The sequence below is a fragment of the Falco biarmicus genome, chromosome 2, assembly GCF_023638135.1.
Source record: "Falco biarmicus isolate bFalBia1 chromosome 2, bFalBia1.pri, whole genome shotgun sequence".
Lineage (NCBI taxonomy): Eukaryota > Metazoa > Chordata > Aves > Falconiformes > Falconidae > Falco > Falco biarmicus.
Window position 1 is genome coordinate 106,873,414 of NC_079289.1, and position 25,125 is coordinate 106,898,538.

The 25,125-nt window shown below is 37.7% G+C and overlaps 1 long non-coding RNA gene across 4 annotated transcripts in view; it reads right to left on the reverse strand.

The window, feature by feature from the left end:
* Positions 1 to 25,125, reverse strand: part of LOC130145095 (uncharacterized) — a 300,065-nt gene that overhangs the window by 61,176 nt on the left and 213,764 nt on the right. For all 4 annotated transcript variants that reach the window (XR_008820373.1, XR_008820371.1, XR_008820370.1 and 1 more), the window contains one exon: positions 3,642 to 3,695. This is a non-coding gene — a long non-coding RNA (uncharacterized LOC130145095). The remainder of the gene's footprint in view (positions 1 to 3,641; positions 3,696 to 25,125) is intronic.

A 25,125-nucleotide genomic window follows, 5' to 3' on the forward strand; every position in this document is an offset into this window, starting at 1 on the left:
GATTCTGTACGAAACTCACCCCTATGCACAGAAACAAGCACACATTTTTATACCATACAGGACTTCAAAATAAGAATAATATAGGAACTGCCACGTGGGATGAAACCCAAGGCCAGTACATCCAGTATGAGGTCTCTGAGAGAGGCAGGACCAGGTGCTTCAAGAAAGTTTAAGTGAAATGCAATTAATATATAGTGATTGATTTATTTTATTCTAGCTTGTGTACCTTTTGGTTTATAGTTTGTGAAGAGATCTCTGTACGTATCTGAAACCTGAGCGACGAGTCATTAGCTGAATCCTGTGGTTTTGTTCAAGCACAACACTGGCAACCAGAGTTCCTGTGTGAAAACTGTGAATCCAATTTTCACTCGCAATGACTATTCCTTATAATGCACTGCCTCTGCCAGTAACTTGGTGTGCTAGAATAGTCCTAACTTGCTAAAATTTCTGAACATTTCAAAGAGGCTCAAGCACTTCTGGAGTACAAAAAACTTCTGAATTAATTTTCATGACAGTTACCAGAGCTCTTCTGGCATATACCTTAAAGATTTTTTCTCCCAAGATAGCTATTTAGAGCTCTTTATATTTCATAGAGACCTCAGATTGACTCCTTGTAATGAAAATATAAGGTACCACCAGTAGCTCAAGAGTGCATGAAATGTAGATTTAAAATGAAAGAATGAGAAATTATTATTTTTATGTTGCATTTTCTATGTCCATATAGAAAATATCTGGTCCACAATCTGTGTACTGTATGGAAATTGTGTATTAATAACTGACTCATACTTTTAGTAGGCTTTCAGTGCCTCTGAGAATACCAGTAGGTTTGCAAACTTTAAAATACAGCTTTTTGTGAAAAAGCTAATTATTGTAAGAATTGTTGTTGACCATTATCTGCAGAAAACACCATTACTGCACAATATTGCAATAGCAACCCAAAGCCTCAGTCAGTAGGCAATCATTCAGGCTCACAACATCCTTCCCCACAAACACCAACAGAACAGGGGGGTCATCACAAACATGAATAATCTTGAAAACACATTGATTCATGTTTTAAGTACATAGAGAGGTGAAAGGTGCCAAATCAGCTCGCATTTCATTACCAGTAGAAAGAATCAGCACAGTCGTCCATGCTGATCTGCTTACCATCACCTGTATACAGCCAAAACCCTTCCCTCATAGCAGACATGTTATAAGCCAGCATCCAATTAATTCTAAGAAATGTGCAGGATACATACAAAGACATTATGTCGATGCAGCAGAAGAGTGTACTTTAGCTCATTTTTCCTACTTTATGAAGGCTACGATCATCACCATTAAGGATAAAAAAGCCCATAAATGAAGCCAGGAAGGAGAGTAAACAGTTTGTAACTATGAAACTCCTTTTGGGGGTCAGATCCAGGCCTAAGCCTGGCCTTTGGACTGGTTTTCTTAAAATATGTCATTGGCAGACAGATACATTTTATCCAGAAACACAGACTAGGCAATCTTTGGGAGTGGGGGGCTGGAGTAAGAGGGTATGGACAGTATAGGAAGGAGATGGGAGAAAATAGTTTATTCACTAAAAATGCAATCTAGATGATCAGATGAATTTGACTTCATTCTTTTAATAAAACAAAACTATTTGCTCTGTTAAAGAAAGTTTTGTGGAAATCTTGCTGAATTTTATTGATTTTTGTTTCAGTAAAGTTATTAATGATATTAAAGAAAAAAAGACTGTTGAAAAATTAAATTAAATTTATTTGAGCTACAATGATTTATCTTCTCAAATTTCTCATATTGATGAATAAGCCAGTTATTATTCCAAATCAGTCTAAGCATTACAGTTTCATTACAGTTTATATCTGAAAGGGAAGTGACATAACAAGCTCTTCAGGAGACACCTTGATATAAGAAGAGGAATAGAGATAGTCAACAGAGATCCTTTTGCTAGAGCTGTTAAAATATATTATTAACAGATTTATATATTATTGATAATTGTATCTTGTAATGTTTTGAATACTAAAATTAAAAAAAAATATTCAAGCCTGAATAATGAACCTTGGAAGAATGATTAATTTGGACATATTCAAGATCCAAAGAAAGAAGGCCCAGAGTTGGGGGTGGGGGTAGGGGGGTGGGGTGAAGGAAATTTCGTTCCTTGAGCATTTGCCCCTTGTCACCAACGTTTTCATAAGAAATGTTTTTGAGAACTCCTCAAGATTAACATTTGAAATCACTAGGTGATTTTTAATCAAAGATTTCCCTCCCTGCTTGCAAGTCTGTTTGCAGTCTATTTTGCAATCAAAATCCAGAAATATCAGACAAGGGAAACCCAAAAGACAGCACTAGCTGAAGTCTACCTCAATTTTTTAAAGGAAATAAACGTATTGGAAATAATGGGTTTGAAACCAATTTTCAGAAGATCCAAAGGGTAGAAATTGCTCCTTGGTGAAATGAGATCGAGAAAGCTTTCCAGGTGTTGGCGGCACCAAGGAAAACCCCAATGATAAGAAGTTAGAATGATGAGAAGATGATTAGAGACCATGTCATCTAAAATAAAGATAAGGTTAACAGTACTGATAAAGTGTTAGAGCTATGGAACATTTCAACATAAAAGAAGGACCTACATAAGAACTCTATGTTCTCGTTTACTGTTCTGTCTGTATTTAGTTATTTTAACCAGGTCTAAGATGGGTTCAATTGAAAAGCACAGGAACTTCAAATTTAAGGCAAATCATATCTGTATACCATGAACAAAACATTCCATATGAAATAGTATCTTTAATTCATTTAGTCCACCCTTTTCTCTCCCACCAAGTTATCACATCACTCTATAAGAAGCATCAAAAACCGACTGAATTGGGTGTAGGCAATATTAAAGCTCTACTGCATGCAAATTATATTGCCCAACTCCCTCATTAAAACCCATAACAATAGAAGAGATGGCCAAAAAGGTGTTTTCTGCAAACTGTAGGTACAGCATAAAACACCAGCTGATTAAACTGGAATTCCACAGGTAAAACATACAACCCAGCCTGCCAACCTAAGCACTGTAAGAGTGTAAACTGGTGCTTCGCCTTGATTTTTTGATGCCCAGCAAACCAGATAATTAACTGCAATTTCATTCTTTTCACAATTTATTTTCATTCATTTCAGATCTACAGAAATGGTATTTATGATTTCCAAAACTATCTCCATTTCCCATCAGCCACTCAAGTGTTGCTGTGACATTCCTGTGGTGTTAAAATACCATCTTTGGAGTTCTCATCAAACAATCCTGTTTGCAATGCTGATATCATGGTAGGTAGAGCGAGACTGATAGCACTCAGTGAATAAAAGCTCAATTTGTAAAGCTTTGAAAAAATACAAATATTAATGCAAAGGCTGAGGAAACTAGGACAACAAGAGAAAAGAAGAAGGGAGGGAAATAATAAAATTAAGCACATCTGGAAAAGAAACTTTTCTAATTAAAGAGTATAGAACTCTGGAAATTTCAACACATTTTTAAAATTAGAAACTGACAGCAGCATTTTGAACATATTTATAATAGATTTTAAAAATTTGATCCAACAATGCAGAACATTGATCTCTCAGAATTAGTTGCCTCATGTGTGGAAAACATTTTCACAAAAAACCTGTGACTATGCATATTTGCTTACCGGGTCAGCTAAACAAACTTCACTGGCCTGAGCAGAATACGTTGTAAAAGAAACCTGTAAAAAAGAGAGAAAAAAAAGTTTAATTATACTTTATTTCTCTCGTGTATTTTTGATGATACATTAGTAACAACTGGTTACTAATGTATGGAACTGCAAGCAGAAAAATCATACTAAACAAAACGCTTCCTAAAATCTCTTGGGTCACTGTCTTCCCAAAGAGTTCTCACTGCAGCAAAACTGTATTTATAAACTATAGTACTAAAAGCAACAGAGATACTATACCATTCTATTCAAAAAGGATTAAAGATATCTGTTATATGGTTGGTATCAACTTTTGTGTCTTTTTATTCAAATACTAATGTACACCTATCATTATTTCCTTATACTCATAATATGTCCATTTGGTTAAGAAAAAAAAAAAAAAAGAGCACGTATTTCTCAAATGTCCTTCAGGGCATGTGAATACACAGAGTTCATTTATAACATTTCACATAAATACAGTATGAAATTATTATTAATGTGATTAACACAAACATCAGAAACACATAATGTAATGCAATTAATACAAATATCGGAAAATGTCAAATGTTAGCCTGCATGTGCAACTTTTAATTTCTTCAATGAATATGGAATATGCTACAGTTGCTAACTGCTTAGTCAAACAGTATTCTTCCATGTGAACTCCTCTTCATTCTTTGTACCAACAGACATTCAAAAAGTTCAAGCATTAATACTTTGTGTTAATTTCATTGCTTAACATGTGGACTAGAGAGACATTCATGGAGTAGTATTCAAATCCTGATAGAAAAACCACAGCATTTTGCTATGCCCATACACTCTAATCATGATTGCTTTGACTTTGCTGCAAACACTGAGCAACTCATGTTCAGCAAACCCCTTCGGAGGAATAACATGAGTTCCCTGGTGCTAAGAGATCAAGTGACAAACAGGTTACAAAAATGGGGAACGCATAACTGCAGACCGTCTCTAAAAACTTGATGTAATGAACTTCACACCTTGATGTGTGAGCTCTACAGTAAATCAGAGGGCTGAATTTTATTTTCCAGGGCTTTAATCAACTTTGTCATGAGACTCCTTTTTCTTGTCCTGAGGTGGTCTCAGGCACCAGATAGTTTCCCTTTTCTGTTTCTGAACAAGACTCTCCTTTACTACAAACAAAATTCACCCTCAGAGATGGCCTATCCACCCACTGTCTAGATCGAGGACAGTATGAAAAAGAAGTGTGTTACCAAGTGAGGAAAGATTCCCACAGTGCATTTGCAGAGGATGGTTACATCAAGTTGTACAAGCCGTACTAGTACTGTTTGACTTTACCATTTTACCATTTCAATAATGTTACAACACAGATTTTCTTGATAAGTAAATATCTCTTCAAGGTGTTGGAATGCATAAAATCTTCAGAAATTCCTTTAGGAAGTATGATAGATGCCGACCACAACCACCAGTTCCAGTGCTGGAACATGTAGATAGCACTCCTTAAGATCGGGGAATAGCTGACAGCATACCATCCTTGTCACAAACCCATACGACAGAAGGGTCATTGGCTAGTGTTTTACTAAATACTTGTTGATGGCAAGAAAACTGACTAAAGAAGCATAGTTTCAATCTTAGATTCTGAAAATGAAGTCTTACAATGGGAAGTGTCATGTGATGTCAATGAAAGACTCTTTAAAAAGACTATGATAACACAGAAAGACAGTTCTATTACCTCTCTTCCATGCACCTGCGACAGCACTTTCTGGCATATGGAACATCAGTCCATATATGATTACTTGGCAATGTGCCTCGCATTTTTCATTAAAAGGGAAGCCAGTGACCATAATGCTGAGAAATTTGGAATGAAACAACAAACAGCAAAGAGGAAGGGTACAGACAAACTACAAAACCTGTGACATCACACCAGTTATCAGCAAACCCTAGAGCGTATGCTGCTAATAAAATACAGTTTCCTCTTGGTTACATTAACATCTTTCTCGTGTAGCCAGGCTAGTTCATCTCAATTTAAAAACTGGAACTTGGGTCAAGAAATTTCGAGCCGAAACAGTCATATCCTCACCACTTCCTTAGCCACCTGCGTGTTTGTGACTTGAGAACACCTATCCCATTTCAGAAACATGGGAGTTATCTTCCTAGTCCAAACTACAGTCCTGTTGCTGGGTTTGCACCACTGGACTGCTGCAACTGTGCAGGTCACTAGATAGAACAGTTTCTCTGCTCAGATCTAATAGCAGGGAAGTTTTCAGCAGTTTAACAGCCAGAGAGTTTGAGCAAATGCAAATACAGTGAAAAGATGAGTGATGATAGGATAAAGGATAAACTGAACAGTAGTCATTGTGTGTTTGTAAGATGTGCTGTACAAGATCCTTTATTCTGAGGTTCTACACAGAAGTGGAATGAGTTTTACTAGCAAAGAAGAACAAACAAAAAACAGAAAACATAATCAGAACCCATACCACTATGCAATCAATTCGACAAAAAGCAAGAAATTCAGGAGGATATCTGTCTCTCTGTGTTTAACTAAATCCATGTTTGTCTGAGAAAGACTACCACTTTGTGCACTTGAAGTCAATGGTCTCACCAATGACTGTTCATCTACCTTCTCCTGACAGTATTGTAAATTAAGCTTTGGATTTGAATTCCAGCTGCACCAGTTATATCCCACCATCCTCCATCACTCATGGTTAGATTGCAGAACCAAGCACACCAGAGTTGGTCCTGATGATTACATTTGTTTAACATTGGAGAGCAAACTATCTTTTCCTGTTAGACTTTTGGGTAGCCTTTGAGTAACAACATGATATGCATGAAAACTAGCAAGAGTAAGTGGGTTAATGACAGGCCGGATGCAATTTGCTTATCTTGGCCACATCTCAAAGCTGTGATGGACACCCATCCCTGCTGATACAAGGCATTGCTGCCAGCAATTTTGTATCAGCCAAAAGCTCTGAACATATGACTCTGCTCTGGGAAAAAAAAAGACATATTTTGGATCAGCAGCTCTGCTTGCTTCATTAGTATTGCCACAGCCTCTTTCAGAAAAATAATATTGGTCACCACTCCTTAGCCCACTTATCTCTGTATTCCTAAAAGAAAGTAACTTGAATTCTTTTAACTTCCAGTGAATCACAAACAAACTCTTACCCTCACTCTCAATGGAGGAACAGGCATCATGAAGAGTCTTATGGGGGAAGACAGGACTTTTTTGCTGTGACAAAGTTCAAGCAGGAAATGAAACAAGTTTCCTTTCTAGTTTGCAGAGTCTGCAGACAGAGTCACCAACTTCTTATTTTCAAACTAAGCACACATGATATAATATAAAAAGCATCAAGGTCCGAAGACAATTGTCATGCAACTCTAAAAATACAATTTTTACAGTCACTTTTCAGAGAACAGTGTTGTTATTATCTTTTTATCCTTTAAACATTTAATAGTAATCCTATTTTATGTGTATTAATTTTAAGTCACTTATAGCGAGATTTGCAAAGGTATTGATTTCAATGGGAGTTAAGGGCTAAATATCTTTATACAGAGCCACAGCCTCCATCGTATTAAATCTCTACGTTTATTGACTGCACACAAATCTTTATAAAGCAGGCATTATTCAAGAAAGAATTCAATAGCAAGAAAAAAGCCCAATTAACAAGGAATTCAATGCAATTATGGAAGTTCGGAAGTTGCCTGGGGTTTTGTTTGCCTGCAAGTCATTGGGGAAAGATGAAAAGGGAAGAGTTTGTTTCATCCCACTTCCAAAGTATTATTTTCACTTCAGCTCCACATTATTAATTTTTAAAACCTGAAGTATTAGGGCTTGTACAAAGTCACAGGTTAGGAACAAAGATGCCATTAACTGGGCTTCTGGGGGATCTTTATTTTGCAACACTCAGTTAGTGAGAGTTAGCCCTATCAATAGCTACAAGCAACAGACTGGGGTGCTTGTCCATAGCTCTTGGATGTTTGTAGGTAATTAAACTGGCTTTTCTGACACTAGTCCTGTAGATGTTAGTCAGGTCAGCACAAATAATGTTGGAATGTACATTTTAATGCCTGAATGTCTTACCTCCAATCCCACAACCATTTCTGTGAAAAAAAGGAAAAGAAGAAAGAACTGAGGGCCAACAGAAATAGGCACTGCCTAATTAAATTAAGGATTTTTTTAAGTACTAAAAATCATGTTATTATTATTAACTTTGTTTATTGTTCATTATATATAATAATTACATTTATTTATTATATATTTTTATTATATAACATTTAATTTTAATTATATATAATATAAATTAAATTTTAAATTATTTATTTTTATTATAAGTAATAAAAAATGGCACTGTAAATCTTCCAGCTAATAATGTAAAGTTGACAGATAAAAGAAACCTATCAGTCTATACACTTGTGTAAGGGACACTGGAAAAGTTGGGGGGACAGAGAATCACAGCAGAATGGCTTTCTGATAGCATCAAGGCATTTCAGGCCAGCATAGATTTCATTGCACAGTGGTTTTATGGCCTTTTTAAGTAAAATGCTGCGATGGGCTTCATACATCTTCTTACACCAGCTAAATACTTGGCTGGTTGTAGACACAACAATGAATGTGTCCAGGGAGTTTTGAAAGCCGCAAACTCCTGCCTTCCAGCATGCACCTGTTTTTACCACTGTGTCAGTTACCCACAGCTCTCTGGCTTGGAATCAGGTTTCTGTTATCCAGGTGGATTCAGATATATCATAGTACATCATCACTCTTGGAGGGGATGGGGGACAGAGATTTTTTTTTTTTTTATGTCTTTATCCCTAACACTTTCCTAGAAAGCAACCAGTTGAGCCAAACAAGGGTTCCCAGGGCAACCCCAATATTCCTAGGACACTGATGGCTCTACACAACATGCAGTGACACAAGGCAGAGACAGTGGTTTCTCCAATTCAGACCTCCTGGGAGGCATTCCATAAAATGGAAACACGGCTGAATAAAGTGGAGGATGTTTAGTCCTTGCAATGACTGTGGCAGGGCTGGAGCTGAATGCTACCAGCAGTGAAAGCAGACTCCAGCTAGGTGGCTGTAAAGATAGTCTTCACTGTGGCAGCACCTGAGTGTCTAGGAGAGACCCCTGCCACCCCAACACTGAAGTCCTATCTAAACTGATTCCTCTCACTCAGTGAGCAAAGCTCTGGTAGACTTACTTACACTGTTTACAATAGAAGTAATGCAACAAACATGCAAGAGCTTGCACTGCTCAGCAGCACACACTCCTACCCTCACAATGGAATGACAGCATGTTTGTAAAATGACCCCATTATGCAGCTAAAACAAAATGAAAGTTCTATTATTTGGCACAGAATTTGACAGTGTAAAGCAAGCTAAAAAAGTGTTAACTCAAAATCATGTGTTTTTCAAAACCAAAAGTATATATTTCAGGAGGAAAAGAGTACTAATATTGCAGATGGTAAGTAAAAAATGCATGCATAAACAGCCAACAGAATCCTCTAAATTTTATTGAAAATGTTGGGAGTTCTTTGGACTCCAATATTTTAAAAAATTCCTTTTACCATGCATATTTCAAGCTGAGCAGAGTTATTCAGAAAACACTGAAAAGAAGTCCTGAAGAAGTTATCTACTAGTACCTCAGACACCACTAAAACTAACTGGAGATTTTTGAGGAGGGAAAAGGTGTTCATGGTGTTTTCTGCATTTCATGTACATAAGTACAACTATAACCAAACTTTCTTTCTTTCTCAAGTGTTTGCATGAACAAACACAAACTAGAGGGAATTTCTTGATGTAGAATTTTTATTATTTTTTTGTAATTTTTATTTTGTGGACAGTTTTGTCTCAGAAATGTAACACAGAAAATAAAACAAACACTTTATTAAATTAACTTCAAGGTTCTTGCAAATATTGACTGATTTTGGGGTGAGAACTTAACACCTCTCCCTACAGCAAGTTTTATTCTACTTTGTAAGGCTTCGAGTTCAGTTCTCAAATTAGGGGTGAAATTAGACTCAAATATTGGCTCTGCTAGTTGCAGTCAGACCCCTACAACAATATCAAAGTAACGGCCAATGTATCAAAACAATACTTACATAACTATTTTCATTTTGTTCATAGTAGTTTCACTCACTGCTAAAAAAGGACAAAGTTTTTAAAGTAAAAGTCTTTTTTCTCCTAAAATACTTAAAATAGGATTGATTAGGGATTATATTATTTAATGGCTCTGACCATTACAGTGGAAAAAGAGAGAAGTAAAAGCTCCACTGCATCTGGAGGAGGATCAGAAGGCACATCCACAATGCCCACACAGCCACCATCCCCTGCAGCTCACTCCCCATGACAACTACTATGTGAGGCACCTGGAGCAGATCTACAGCCAGGTCATCATGCTGGGAATCACCCAAGAAGCCTCTTTATTTCCCTTTAATAGGCAAAAAGCAGATTTCTGCCTCTCTGTTGCTCCCTGCAGCTTTGTTGCCAGGGTCCAAAGTGTCTTCTTGTGGAGATCAAATCCCGCATCCACATCTGAAGGCTTGCAATAGGCAAAGACACCCTACATACCTCTTCCAGACCCACAGGTAGGGACAAGTACAACAGGGTGCTTCACCTTCTATTTTGCTGAGTGACTGTGAATGCTGTTGTTTTTAAAAAAAATTACCATGACACTGGCCCCTGCTATGAACTGTTTTATATGCCAGAGCATTCAAACGCAGTGATGCTCTGCACTTAGAATCCATGCAGCATAAAGCTGGATGCACTGTGGAATACACAATGCTGCACAGGAGCAATAGCTAACAAACTGATCTTAGATACCTCACTGTAGGTGCAGAGCAACTCCATTAAATCATAAAACAGAAAAAACCCCGCATCTTGCTCAGCCCCTGCTCATTACATTACCATTTCTTTTTGATTAAAACAGAAAAGCAGTATGCATTACACTAGTTATTTACCTAGTAGAATAACTTGTTTAAGATTTTTGGCATTATTTCAGTTGAGCTTTGTAATTTGTCTTGTAACATTTTTTAAAACACCACATGAATAGAAAACTGTATTTCAAAGAACTGCAAAGCCACAAGTTACATAACAATGGCTGCAAAGTGGAATCCATTTCAACTCATAATAGGTATAATTAGCATAACAGAAATTAATCACATTATATTTCAGTGCATCTTTAAAATGTTCCAGATGCTTTATGCTTTCAATACTTCATTTTTATTTACTTAAATTCTTATTAAACAAGGTTTGTAAGGAACAGTACATAGACCTGACAGCTAAACACCAAATTGCTCATTTTTTTTACTGTTGTGACTAAACAGGAGAAAATTATATTCTGTTTGCTGCTCAGCCCCTCAAACAAATAAAAAAAAAAAAAAAAACAACAAACCCTGAGCTAACAAACCTATCCAAATATAGTGCTTTACAGAAGGTGAGATGAGATGACATGTTGCTCTGTTCTTCGTTTTTTCCCTATGAAACTGCATGTTCTTAGCAAAGAAAATAAAACCATAAAACAAAGTAAAACCTCTAATCCCTGAGATTCTTGAAGATAGTCTTCTATGAATATTACATCTTCTAAATCAAGTCTGAAACTCTCTGTGCTTACACTTTGTCCTAAAGATTATTTTCTACTGTAAAATATTGGTATCTTCCTAGATAAATTCCAGTTCATCCTTCCTGGTACAGCTTCAGTATTCCCACTGCTTTCCTTTTGTTGCTTATGTTATCCCTAAGTATTTTTCCACATAAGCCACATCCACCACCCATAACTGATTTTTACATCAGGAACCTGTTGCCTACATGGCCAAACACTTACCTACAATGCACTTTTCACTATCCTGACTAAGAAAAAAGCCGTGGTTTCATTGCTCATGTGAGAGCCTGGCTCATTGCATGCAGCCAGCCTGAGGTCTTCTCCTGGGGCCTGATACAGACAACTGAAGCTAGTGGAATCTACCACACCACCATGACCTCTGCCTTTAACCTTGAAAAAGCTATGTTATCTCTATACCACCCTTCTTTTCTCTGGTAACAGAGTCAGATTCCTTTCAGAGTTTTTTTTGCTGGAAAGAAGTGTTTCAATAATTATTATTCCTCTGACTATTCTAATACAGAAATTTTCCCACACAAAATGTTTTTCTTAGCTGCAAACTCTGAATCTTCTGATTTTTGATCCTTCTGTGATCTCCCCTGTCTGTACAACTTCATCCACAACCCTAGTCTTTTTCATTAGTCAAATACAATCAATTGACATCTCTATTCCAGTAGCTGCTACTGTCACTCTCTTCCATTTCTCTTCTCCAGCATATTCTCCCTCTCCTTTTACAACTCCTCAGTTATGTGTGGAGCTATATAATATACCAAGAGAAAAATCCTTCTGTTGTTATTTTCTATTGCCTCATTTTTCTTCCATTTTTTTTTTTCTGGTTCCTGTATGTCCAACCTCCATGAAGAAGTCTGACTTCTAGAAATACTCCCTCTTATAAAGTACTTGCTTCTGTTGCTCCTCCACTGCCTCCTCTCTCAATAGAAAATTTGATAAGGCAGCTTTCCCTTGTTCCCTGGCATCTCACTGGGCCAAGCATTTTGATTGTTTTCTACGTAGGCCATGTCCAGCCACAGCCCAGAGAACTGTCTTTGGCCAAGAAGTGTCTCTTGTTTCTGACAGACACAAGTGCAGTTCAGTACACTGCTGATCTTTCCATCCTCTTAGCTGTGTTGGTTCCCCAGTCTTCCAATTTACACCGGAGAAAACTATTAAGAAAGTCTTTGGCCCATGGAGACAGCATCTCCACATTCCAGCCTAAACAGCCCTTTGAGGTACTTAGACAAGCTTCATTACTGAATAATCCAAGCACTTAACAAGCTTTAGGTATTTATCCCGCAACAGCCCTGTAAGAGATCCCTATTTATGCCTGACATGGAACTGAGGCATAGGAAAACTACTTATGCTGCTTAACTACGGGATATCTGTGATAACTCAGGAACCAAAGCTAAGTCTCTGATAACCCAGACTAGAATGTTAATCTACAGACTTATTCCTCCCACCTTCTAAATGATAAGGGTTCAGCCAATCTTCTGTATGTATTTTTTCCCCCTGCTGCCCTTCGAGTGATCTGTGCATAGATGAGCTATTTTGGCTGGCTTCAAAGCAGTGGAGTGTCTTTCCCTCCTGCTATATAACTTTTGCTAGAACCTGTTTAAGCATTTGTATTTTGTTGCATGTAGCACTTACAATTTTAGTCTTTGATACAATAATAATTGATGTCTCTATAGCTATGACTAGATGCAGTTAAAGAAAAAGCAACAGAAGAAGGGGGAGAAGAAAGGAATGTGTTATGTGTGGCTTCTGTACAGAATTACAAAGCAACTGTGAAATCTATGCTATTTCCAGTACCATCTTCTTTCCTCTAATTCTGACTGTCTTTTGTACTAGTTAAAGCTGTGTGGTTTATTTTTATGTGAAAAAGGATTATTCATTTCCTATCATGTATCTTTCCATTTACATTTTACTTACTAAAATATTTGCATTCTACTAATCTCTCTGAACTCAGATTTTTGTGTGGAAATGTGGGAACTGTTGCCCTGCTTGCTGTGGATCTAAGGAGTTATGTCAAACAACATTTCTAAAAACCCAGCATACATTTTGGTTGTGCTAGCACAGTTACATTGGAAGAACTACAGATCCTGCGATGGACTTAGGCCAAAATGAACCTATGGTATACCAACACTTCAAAATATCTAGAAATGTTTGTTTCTCAGCAGAAGCCTTTGTCCAGTATGTTCCCTCAGACCTTCCTATTTTGTGTCTTTGGACTTGCTCCTGGCAGTTGATGTAACCATTCGACCCCCCTGCAGCAGCCAGCATGTGCAGCAGAAGAAGCTGTACCACTGTGAATTGCTCGTAACCTCAGCCAGTCAGTCAAGGAGGTTACACCAAGGCTGTGGCGTTTGGTCTCAATGATCTAACTTTCTCTACCATTGAAAATGTTAGGTAATATCCAACATGTAGAGCTAAACTAAAATCAAGTTCAAGGTTCAAGATGAACTGCAGATCATTAGAAATTCTTTTCTGGGAGAATAAGAAAAAAAAAAGAAAGAAAAGAAAAAAGTGGAACATTATCCTGTGCTATAAAGACATGTGTCTCAGGAAAGCATGGTCCATCACACCATACTGCTTAACACCCTTGTCCAAGCTTTCATCAAATACAGAGGAAAAAAAAAAAATATCAAAATTCTAAGCATTGTTCTATTCAGGGCAATGATAACCACTTTTCCACTTTAAAACTTTACTGAAGACTGGGATTTTGCATCAACCAATTGTAAAGTTTGTTACCTATTTTGAAGAAACTGCTTCACTATATCATGAAGGAACACTGCCTACACAGAGAAGTAGCCAGAGGTAGCCACTATGACCTTACCAGCACAACTCCTCAGAGACAACATTATTACAAATTATCTGTAGCAGACAGGTAAGTCTGCTGAAGTGGGTAGCAGGGACAGGGGAAAGAAGAGAAAAAGATGGTGAAGAGTAACATTGTTGCAAATCATGTGCCTAATGTAGACATAAATAATAAATAAAAATTATTTCCAGCGGAGAGGTAGATCTTTGGGAACTAAAATGTTTTTGTTCTTCAGTAAACAAAACTGCTGTTTTCTAGAAATAAAACTAAAACCTCTAGATCCACGTTTCTGGGAATTTCAAAACAAATCAAATATTCTTTCTAAATAGCAGGAAATTTATTAAACAGGCTATCTGCTTCAAACAGAATAGCTCCCACACCCTATGAATTGATAAAGTCAACCTAAGTCTATTGTTTATATCCTTTAATTTCTGAAGGGAAAATGGAAAGAATACTTGATGATTCAAAGTCTCTAAAAAAACTTAGACTGCACCAATATTGCTTGTTTGCTCCTGCCCCTATGACAAAGTATAGTTGGTGCATATGTGGAAATCTGAACATATATTATCTACTTTACTTTATCATTTATAAACTACTTAACAACGTCAAGAATGTTGAGAATAGCAACTTAAAATTAAGTTACACGCATGAGAAGAAATGGCCAGTTGTGTTCCTAACTCATTTAATACGGTCATGAAGCTATGTTTGTACAAAAGTATAAATAGTCCTGTAATGATCAAATAGAAGCAAGTTTTGAGATCAACTAACTTCTGTAAATGTTATAATGGCAAATATTCTACATGAAAAGCTATAGAAGCAGGACTGCTACACTACTGGAGACATGCTATAATGTTATTTACAATGTATAGGCCAGTCAGTTCTACAATATACATTACCCCTTATTTCCATGCACACATTAGAGCCACAATGTCCATTTATGCATGAATACATCTAGATGAAATTATCCCAACTTGTGTATGTATCCTAAGGTGGAACTTCCAAACTGTGCCAGCCTGAATTAAAAGGAAAAAAACCCACATTCAATACAAGGACCTGCATGCCATGAAGTTTTGCACAATCTTAAACCATAACAAGGCCATGAATGAGCGTATGGCATTCACAAGTACCAACACACTAACATTTAGCTTGATATATGTTACATATGGCAGTATTTTGCCACAGCAGGAAGAAAATTTTGGCAGGGAAGCACAGACAACAATAAACACTGAAGTTTGTAGAAATGGATTTTCAGAAACTGGCCTCCATATTTGTGACATCTGAAGCTAGTCTGGAAATAAAGCCTTTAATTTCCTTTGTAGCTGTTGCCAAGAACAAAAGGAACCTTGAAAGGAGGAGGAGATGAATGAAGTGGGCTGTGGAAGGTAAGGGTTCACAGCAGCAGGATGTTGAGGCGTCCTCCCATGGCAGTGAGGAAACACTGAAGATGGGTTTCCTTCTGCAAGGTCAAAAGCTCAGACTACCAAAAGTAAAGCTTAGACTACCAAAATATCCCATTATCCAACATATTTGTAGAGGTTAACGTTCTAGGTTACTCAACCTTGCAACATCTATAAAAGTCTTCTAAGCAGTAGAGCTTGCTTCTTTGTGAGTTAACATTAGCTTTCCCAGACTCTCTTTACCTACAAAACCATCTTAACATAGCCAAGGAAAAGAAAAAACTGGCTGACTCAAAAGTAGCACCAATAAAAAGCTGGCGCTCAGTTAGCAGAAACCTCATCTTGTTTCAAGTATGGTCCAAACGCTCTCAGGGTTGCAACAAAGAACCCTCTTCTGCATCTCCATCCCTGCTCTGCGGGAGATGTGAGACTGCAGGGGTGCTGGCTGGAGTCATGGGGCTGCCAGGGCAGTGTGGTGCCTTCCATCTCTGACCACCCCCTTCCCACAGCCCCTGGTGAGGAAAGCTGGGCCAGGCTGGGGACGGTGACCAGAGACAGCAATGGCCTGGCCATTCCCAGTCATTGCTGCAGGCCCTGGGCCTGGCTGGGAAGACATGAGACAGGGTTAGGGTCAGAGTGGTGTCCAGCTCAGCAGGGCCCAGGGCTGGGCAAGGCTGTGGTGTGTTGGGGCCAGGGCCAAAATGCAGCTTTGAAAAGGATGGTGAGCCCCCCTGAGGTTTCTCACAACTCTTTTCAAGACTGAACCATGCCCCGAGCCAAGGCAGCCAAACATCAGGTGGGGGTAGGGAAGAGATGTGCTCAGGGCCCTGGCATGTATAATTTGTACTCACAGATATGTACACACCACCTACTACTGCTCTTCTGAGCATGCAGGCAGCGAATAAACACAATGCCGGCTTCATTGACTCTGTGCTCTGGCCATCCTCACCGAGTCCATGTGGGACAGTGGTGGTTCACTGTCCTCTTCCAGCAGGAGGATTTAATCATAACAAATTTCCACTCCTCCTGGAAAGAGGAGCCAGAAGGCATGGTGAATCACCACTGCCTCCCTGCAGTGCCTCTCTGGCCACACCACTGTGCCTCATCCTCCACACAGGAGGAACAGTAAAATCGCACATGATGACTGAGAGATTTCCACTACACAGTCTCTTACTAAAAGCAAAATATAGGATTCAGAAGGAAGAGGGCAATTGTGCACAGACCACTCTACGGGTTGATGTGCAAGACTCGTAGCAAACATATGAACCAGGCCTCCAGACTTCTGTGGTTTTCATAGCAGTGCTCCTTGATCTACTGACAAAAGCTGCTGGTAGCCTGTAAGATATTACAAAATAATCTCCAAAAATATTGTAGGATTTAAAAACTGAAAAAGAAGACAACATACACACACGCCTGCACATGCAACCTATTACACAAACAAGTGGGGAAAACAAATCTCATAAAAGAGCACCTGAAGTTTGGCTTAATTTTTAGCTACTGGTGACTGAAAACCACTGCACTACCACTGAAGAGGAAGGGCTTTGGTTTGTGTTCTCCAAAAGGTTCAGTTGCCCTTTGATTAAATAGGATTGGGAATCACTACTACAAAGCACCCATCACTGTAGCAACTGAGATCCTCCTGAGTAAATTAGATCTGCGCTGTACAGCACTGACTCAGCTGAAAGGAGCTATTTGCTCTTCAACCCATTCTTTAATGTTTTTAAAAAAATATTGTTGAGAGAATGAAAGAATGTTTTTTAACAATCATCCTGCTGCTGTCAGTGGAAATTATTAAGAAATGCTCCGGAAGGTGTGTTGGGAGTTAGTTTTTCATATGAGATACCTATTTACTCAGGATACTACTTTGGAAAGCCAGCTAGCTTGTCATTTTGCAGCATTTTTCTTTCCATTTCCTTGACCATTTTATGTTTAAATAAAGCCAGTCAAATGATCTCCTCAGCTCCTAGATTTTGATCTTTATATTCTATCTTAATCTTTTTTACTCAGTTTCCCAGCTCCTGAAATAATAAGCATTACTGTTATGACAAGCAAGCTAGTCACTCTGCTACTGTGCATAAGCAATCTAGTCCCACTTTCCTTGTGACATTTTCCAGGTTAAGGAAGAAATCTAAAGGTTATACTAAAGTGATAAAACAATGGATTTTGTATCCTGAATATTTCCCTCTTGTGAGCTCTCTCCAACTGCTGTTAGATGTACCTTCAGCTTCCAGCCTGCAAATCCTTCCACAGAAACCCTGCCTTGAACCCTGCCCGTGCAGCAAACGAGTAAAATAACCACGAGCAGGGTGGTACACATCACCTAGCAGGCTATGCAGGTTACAAAGCAAAAAGCAGCTTCTACTTTTTTGTAGCACAATTTCAACGCCTACCTTAAAAAAAAGCCTAAAGCTCATCGGAGATGGCTAAAATTCCAGTATTTTCTCCAGTGAATTGCTCAATACCTTTTTCCTTAACCTGCAGTAGATGAGAGCTTTTTAAAAAATGAGCAAGCGTGACTCATTTTTATGACCAATGCACCATTCGCAAAATGCTTTCCAACCAGATTGCAGTTCAAATAAGACATGTGTATTGTTGCAAAACAAAATATGCTGGCTGAACAGAATGTATTCGTCTATATTAGTTTTTCTTTCTAAATCCAGCACACTGGGAGCTAAATTAATCTGCTGAGTGCTAAATTCATCTACTGAGAGCTACTGTAGATTCAGGGAAATGTTTTGAGTGCTGTAGCAAACAAGTCTCACTCACTCAGGAGCCCTCTGTGGGCTGTTGGCGTTTTAACCATTTTGTCTGCTTTCAAGCAAGCAAGCAGCTGATAAATGAGGAAAATGCTCATTGATTTGCAGTGGCAGCACTACAGCCAATCAGCCCTAGAATGAGGCACAATCATGAATCTCTCCAACTATGCATATTTATATGCAGCTGTCGTACCTCCAAGTCTCCAGTGAATACAAAGTGCTTGTGTGGCCACCAAGACACACAATGCTATCCTGCAGCCTGCTCTCACTTAACTACAGTAGGGGAAGATGGAATATATGGAAACACGTTTCATCTTCCCTAGCTAGGCTACTGCAGTAAAGTATGTGTCTAATAGGAGTATAAACTATACTCGCATAAATTCTTAATTCAGAGGCATTTTCAAAGGGTTAAATCATTTAAAGGAAATAAACATCTTGAAATAATGTATTTTCAGTAGGGTAGGCTGAACTGCAATAACACAGCAACACAGATAAGCTGTCTTGCCAACAGGGTCAAAAAGCCCCACGGTATCAAGGAATGGATAAGACAAAGAACATTCCCTGGTGCTACAGTGGTGATGCACAGGCAGCACTCAGGGGTGCAAGATGTATCTTGTGAATGTAATTCCTCAACTCAGAAATGGGGGACAGGGGTTAGTAAGGGTGACATGGAGTTTTCCTTTTGGCTTAGCAAACTTTAAGCATTGAAAATATACCAAAAAAGGGAGAGGCCTGTGGAGCTGAAAGAGAGGTCCTAGTAGAAACACATAGAGAAATGGCTCTGTGAAAAAATAAAAACAGAAGTCTGGCACTTGGAAAAAGCCTACTGTAGTACTCAGTACTGAAGGATTCATTGGGGCTGACTAGTCATTCAGTGGTCAAGCCATTAGGTATCTACAGAACTAGAATGGCATTTTAAGTTGTTTTTTACAGTGTACAGGCCTGATTTCACACAAAGCTTCTGCAGAATTCTATCAGAGGAAAGCCAATGCTGGAATCCAAATTGTTCAACATCTAAAAGGAGTTGAAACAATGCCTACAGCCTCCATGTACAGGTGAGTGTGACTGCCTCTGGTCAGGATCCTCACAGCTGGGCTCGTTGGCACATCCCCTTGAAGGAAAGTCCATCCTAGGTGCTCCCTTGTTAGTAAGTTACGCAGAAAACGTACCCTCCCAAGTTAAGTTGGACCTTGCTCCTCAGGCAAAGTCACTCTTGCAAGCAAGGCTGCACACAAAAAGGTTGAAATCTAAGATCATTACAATCTAAAACAATAAATAAAAATCATATTTATATATATTCTTAAAATGCTTTCACTGAGTTGCTGGAAATATTTGTGTTTGCTACTACTTTGCAAGCAAGCCATACTAAGACATAAAGGGGGATAAAAAACCCAGGACAGAGCATTTTCACATCTGGTATTTACCACTGAAAAAGACTACAATCAGTTTTTATTTATTGTGGCAATCACATATAAACTGAACTCCTACTATGAAATTATTCTCATATTTTCAGTTTATAAGAACAACAGAAAAAGACTTCCACTAAATGCCAAAAAGAAATCTCCTACATAGTATATATATGCTAAATGTAACTGCTAATCTGAGAAAGATTGTTACAGAAATCTACATCATTATTAGATCAAAATCCAAGTGGTATTGTATCAAAATGATGAAAAACTAGTATGCATCAGGAAATGAAGCAAATGGACCTATTTTATCTTCAAGTTTATTACTGAAAATGGGTTTTATGATTTGCTGTGCATAGTTAAAGTGCTACCCAGACAAATTACAGCTGCTCTTTTAACCTGAACATAAGATGGCACAGTTCCAGCCAATCTGAAGTATGGTTTCTAGGCAGAATGTCAAATCCCAGCCCCCTGGGTTCCAGGATGATGGATTGAACCTTGAAAGTTGCAGCAAAGCAGCATATGTGATTTCTGTACCGTATTTTGATCACTCATGAATATATTAAACCATATCTATGCATGTTATTCAGAGTTTCAGTTTATTGTGAACTATCATTCAGGAAAAAAAAAAAAGGTATTTTTTTCCAAAGGTAAACAAACAAATACTAAAAATGCAATGCTAATATAAAGGTAAAAGAACTGCTTAATACATTTGTGATTTCTTTGTTTACTGAAAAGGACATTAGGTAATGATGCAGCTAAAAAGGCACCATTTTAGAAGCCAGACCTCCACAACTATTGGCATATACAATCTACAAATTAAAAAAAAAAAAAAAAAAAGGAAAAAAAGAAAAAAAAAGCTGTACTTTTGTACTTTTTCCATTATCAACTGCTGCAAGTATGTAACAATTATAATCTTTTTTAAAGTAGTTGTTGGCATGTAAATACAGTGTCCAAATGCTAGGCATCAGCCACACTTCTCCACCTGCTCATTCTGATGTTCCAAATGTTGCCATACAACCACTTCCTTAATTTATTTTCCTCTCTTCGGTATCCCTTTTATTTTCAAGAACTGTTTCTCTACAAATTCATAATTAAAACAAGGAAAGATATCCCCCAAAATGCCCCTTAGAAAGCTGAGGGAAGGTGGAAGATATCAATATCATACATGGAGACTATTGTGGAGTTCATCCTGACTGTGTGCTTGAGGAGAGGCTCCTTGGGCAGGCAACGTCTCCTGTTGTGTGCTGAGTAGCACCTAGGGGCTCTGGGATCAACCTGTGAGTACCATCACAGTACAAGAAATAAATACATTAGCAACATCACCGTATTGCACGCCAAACACCACTGAAATCTTTAGCTGACCAAGATGTGTGTAAATGGGTACGGCAGAGTTTTCAGAATCAGGGGCAGAGCAAAGTTCTTAAAAGACTGGGTCAGCTTCAAGGGGAACACACACTTTTAGTAGAAGTAAAGACGAAAACAGAGTGGAAAGTCAACATACAGAGATCTTATGAATGATTTGCACAACTCAACATTTTAAAAGCTCCTAATTTATATATTTTTCAGCTGGTTAATTTCTGCCTCCAGGATATATTTTTAAACATGGTATTAACATTGCGAATTTTCTGCTTTTTCAACTTCTATGGTTTTACCCTTCAGAATCTTCTGTTTATAAAAAAAATAAAACACTCTGATTTTTAATTTAGTAACAGAATTACCAACTTCTAGCTTAAGAATGGTTTTAAACAATAGCCTAAACACATATTATCTAAATATTTTATAATGGAAGCGCAAATAATACAGCTTGAGAATCTGGTTCATTTCTGTTTCTGAAAGCTTATTACTTTAAAATAACCTATAGTTTTTAAAGTACTTACATTGGCCAAGACCATGTTACAGACTCACACAGAAGGCTGAGGCAGGAGGCAGCCACTTCTCAAGATTGCCTGGGCCAATTCTGCTCAGAGTAGGGTCAGCCAGAATAGGCTGCTCAGGGCTGTGTCCAGTTGAGTTTTAAGTATCTCCAAGAATTGAAACTCCACAGCCTCTCTGAGCATCCTGTTTCAATGTTGACCACCCCCACAGTAAAAAGTTGTGGTTTTTTAATTTTTAAATGGAATTGCCTCTCATCTCTTCACTGAATACCACTGAGAAGACTCTGGCTCCATCTTCTGTACTGCATCACACCAGGTTTGTATGCACATAATGTGTTGTAATTAAACAGAAGAAATTAAAATGGCTAAAGTTCATTAGCTTACAAACATGCCTTCATATCTTTCCAGTTAATTTTTATCATTTAGCTGAGGGCATGACACCAAGAACAACAAAACAAGGAAACTAAACAAGATGTACTAACTTAAAGAAAAGACGGCAGAAATCCTATTACCTTAGTGTCCTGGTCTTTGCTCTTAAGTATGTACAGAGAAACCCGAAATTACTTGGTAAGATTCAATGTAGAACCTTAGGGTTTAGAAGTACTAGAGTTGGGTTTTTTTTATTTTTTTAACTTCTTTTTTTTTTTAAAGTTTCAAAAGAAATTGAGCACCAAGAGTTCTTTAAACCCTAAAGGATTGCAGGTGTGACAAGCAACCCTTTAATTTTTTTCTTTGTTCTTTAAACAATGCTGTGGACTAAAAAATAGGTTCTCAAATTTTACTATATTGAGAGTAAAAAGTAAATAAACATTTCAAGTTTCTAACACCATCTTTGTAGCTACTGAACCTTTCACAAGAATGGCTATGAAGAAACACTTCTTAAATTGAAAGTGTAATTACAGTGAAGTTAAAAGGAAGTTTCAGTCAATTTCAAAATTAATGTAAGAGATATTTTTAATTAAGTTGTGGAAAATTAAGAATGTGACTGTCAGACATTGCTTGGAATTTGCAGACTTTTGCAAATTTGTATTCTTGAAATTCGATTGATTCTATATGCAAACAAATGGCTACCAGACAAGCTGCATCACTAAGCAGTTCACCTTTTTATTACTGTCATAAATCTATGTAAGTTGCCATGATATGCAGCCCATAAATAACTCTACCAACAGAGTTAGGTAAAGCTATTAATTTAGCTATAACATTTGACATGAGGAGCACTATAGTTAATTGATTATAGTTTATGTAAAAAGAAATTTTGAATGAAATCCGTCCAATGAAAGCTGCTGCTGCTGTTGGCCATTAAAGTCCTTCACTCCATGAATCACCATGAACAAATGACTTCAACAGTTCCCCAGCAATAGTATGAACTTGTCTTTTATTTGTAATCAGATCATTTGGTATTTTAACTGGCTGGCTTTCCAGGCTTAGGATCCTACACTTTAAAGTCCTTATGTTTAATTTGGTGCCAATTGCTGAACATTTGTTTCTTGGCTATTTCATTCTTTAACATCTTACAAAACTGGGAGACTGAAGTCTTACTTACTAAAAGTTAAAGCAGAGGGGGCACAGCAGCAGCAACTCCTCCAAGTTGCCTTTCCAGCACTTCTGGGGAAAAAAACGCAAACAAAACAGAGACTATGCACCTTTCTGCCTGTTCGACCACCAGATCACCTACTGAGTAAGGTACAAGCTGCAGAGGTTGGATCGCTCTATGATACAGACACAGGAACTACAAACATTTCAGTCTAAACATGGGCAACTGAGCAGTCCGGAGGTAGCTGCAGACCTTCACCGAGGCAAACCAGAGAGCTTTCCTCTGCTTGCCACAGACTCTGACAAGGCTTTTGCTTTACCCCACCCCACCAATGAAATTCTAATTCTGCTGAAGTCAATGGCAAAACTCTTGTTCAACAGGGCCAACATTTTACCTAAGTTTATTACTGACTTTATAGCAGTGACAAAATCTGATATCTTGTTACCAAACTCTTAAGACACCAGCTGCCTTCCTGTTTAGGATCACACGTTAACATAATGTTTTTTCAATTATTAAATAGATATTTGTAGCCATAAAAGGGAAACCAAAGAAGAAATAAAAAGGAAAGCAAAAATGAAATAAAGGACAACTGCTAACAGTTAACATATATGCTTGAAGGACAGCAAATGAATTTTCCAATGTAAAGACACCAATTTATTACTAAAATACTTCTTTCCTTTGGACGGAAACTAAGTTCTCTTTTGTCTTTTTTTCCTTTTTATTTTATTCATTGTTACTATTCATTATCATTAAATTTCCTGCAATTAAGACAGCTGAATTAAAAACACATGGCTGCTTATGAAGCCAATACTCTCAACATACTGAAATCCCAGAACCACGTTTAGCCATGAAAAAGCAGATCAGTTTTCATTATTGCTGTAGGATTTATTGAAACTCAGTATAGTACAGCTACAAGTTCTATCTACTGCCCGATCACCCAATTACTGTACCTGTAAGTATAAACACTGCACAATTTGAAAGTCATCTTACAGAACATGATATTGTAATGTAAAAATCCAATTCCCAAAATGTGTGCTGATTTTACTTCCAACAGGCAGTCCATATAATAAGCGCAGGATATCCGTTATTATAAACTAACTCAAAAATACTGACTTTTATGAGACAAAAATAGAGGAAACACTGCTGAAACAATACATTTCTAGACCTCACTGGCTCAATAATTTTCCAAGAACCTAGTTTACCTGCTGCTTCCACATTTTTATATGGTTTTCCTCATCATTTTGCAATTGTAGTTTATAATGCATTATTATACCCCAACGTGCACCTGTCAGCTTTGTTTGGCTTCACCTTCCACCTGCAGACCTAAAGAAAAATTGCTTCTTTAAATAAATTTTTCATATCACAGTAATGAAATTATAGATAATTCTTTTCAAGTAACGTGACAGCTTGTTTCAAAGACACAGAGAATCGTAGTGCCTAGAGAGAGATGCTGTCTGAAGATGTTGTAAATAGTTGTGCTCACAGCTTCTGATGAGGCCAACTTGCTGTGAAATGCCATTCTTCAGCTACACAAGGGCATTTCAGACCATGACTGTTTTTCACCTCCAGTCCCACCCTCCGATATGTAATAGATTTCTTCATATATATTTTCTGAATGGCATTTGGAATGACGCATTACAGTAGATTTTGTAGGATGCTCTTTGTGTATTCACAATAAGAAGAAAAAAAGTAGGAATGAACTTTATGTACTGTATGAAGAGCAAAGGACAATCCTTTGAGTACAATCTTCGTTTCAACTCTCTTATTTTATATGCCTACGTTATTTTTTGGAACAAACTCCCACAAAAATTGCAGCTTTTGCATCCTCCTTATGATGAGCACTGCACTGTGTAAAGGCATCAGCCAGTTTCTATATTTAGCTTTGTCCTTCAGATATGATATTGAAATTTTTTTAGATTTACAATAAAATATATAATGATTTAAGAGTTGGCCTCCAGGAATAAAACTGATTAAAACGTATCTCCAGATACATAAGTGAGAATTTTGCTATGTACAGACTTTAGTAAATATTGTAGGGCAATACAGCCTCTCTGACACAGAACTTGTTCTTCCCAGCTTAAAATACAGGAGACAGATCATTGTTTGGAGTCAC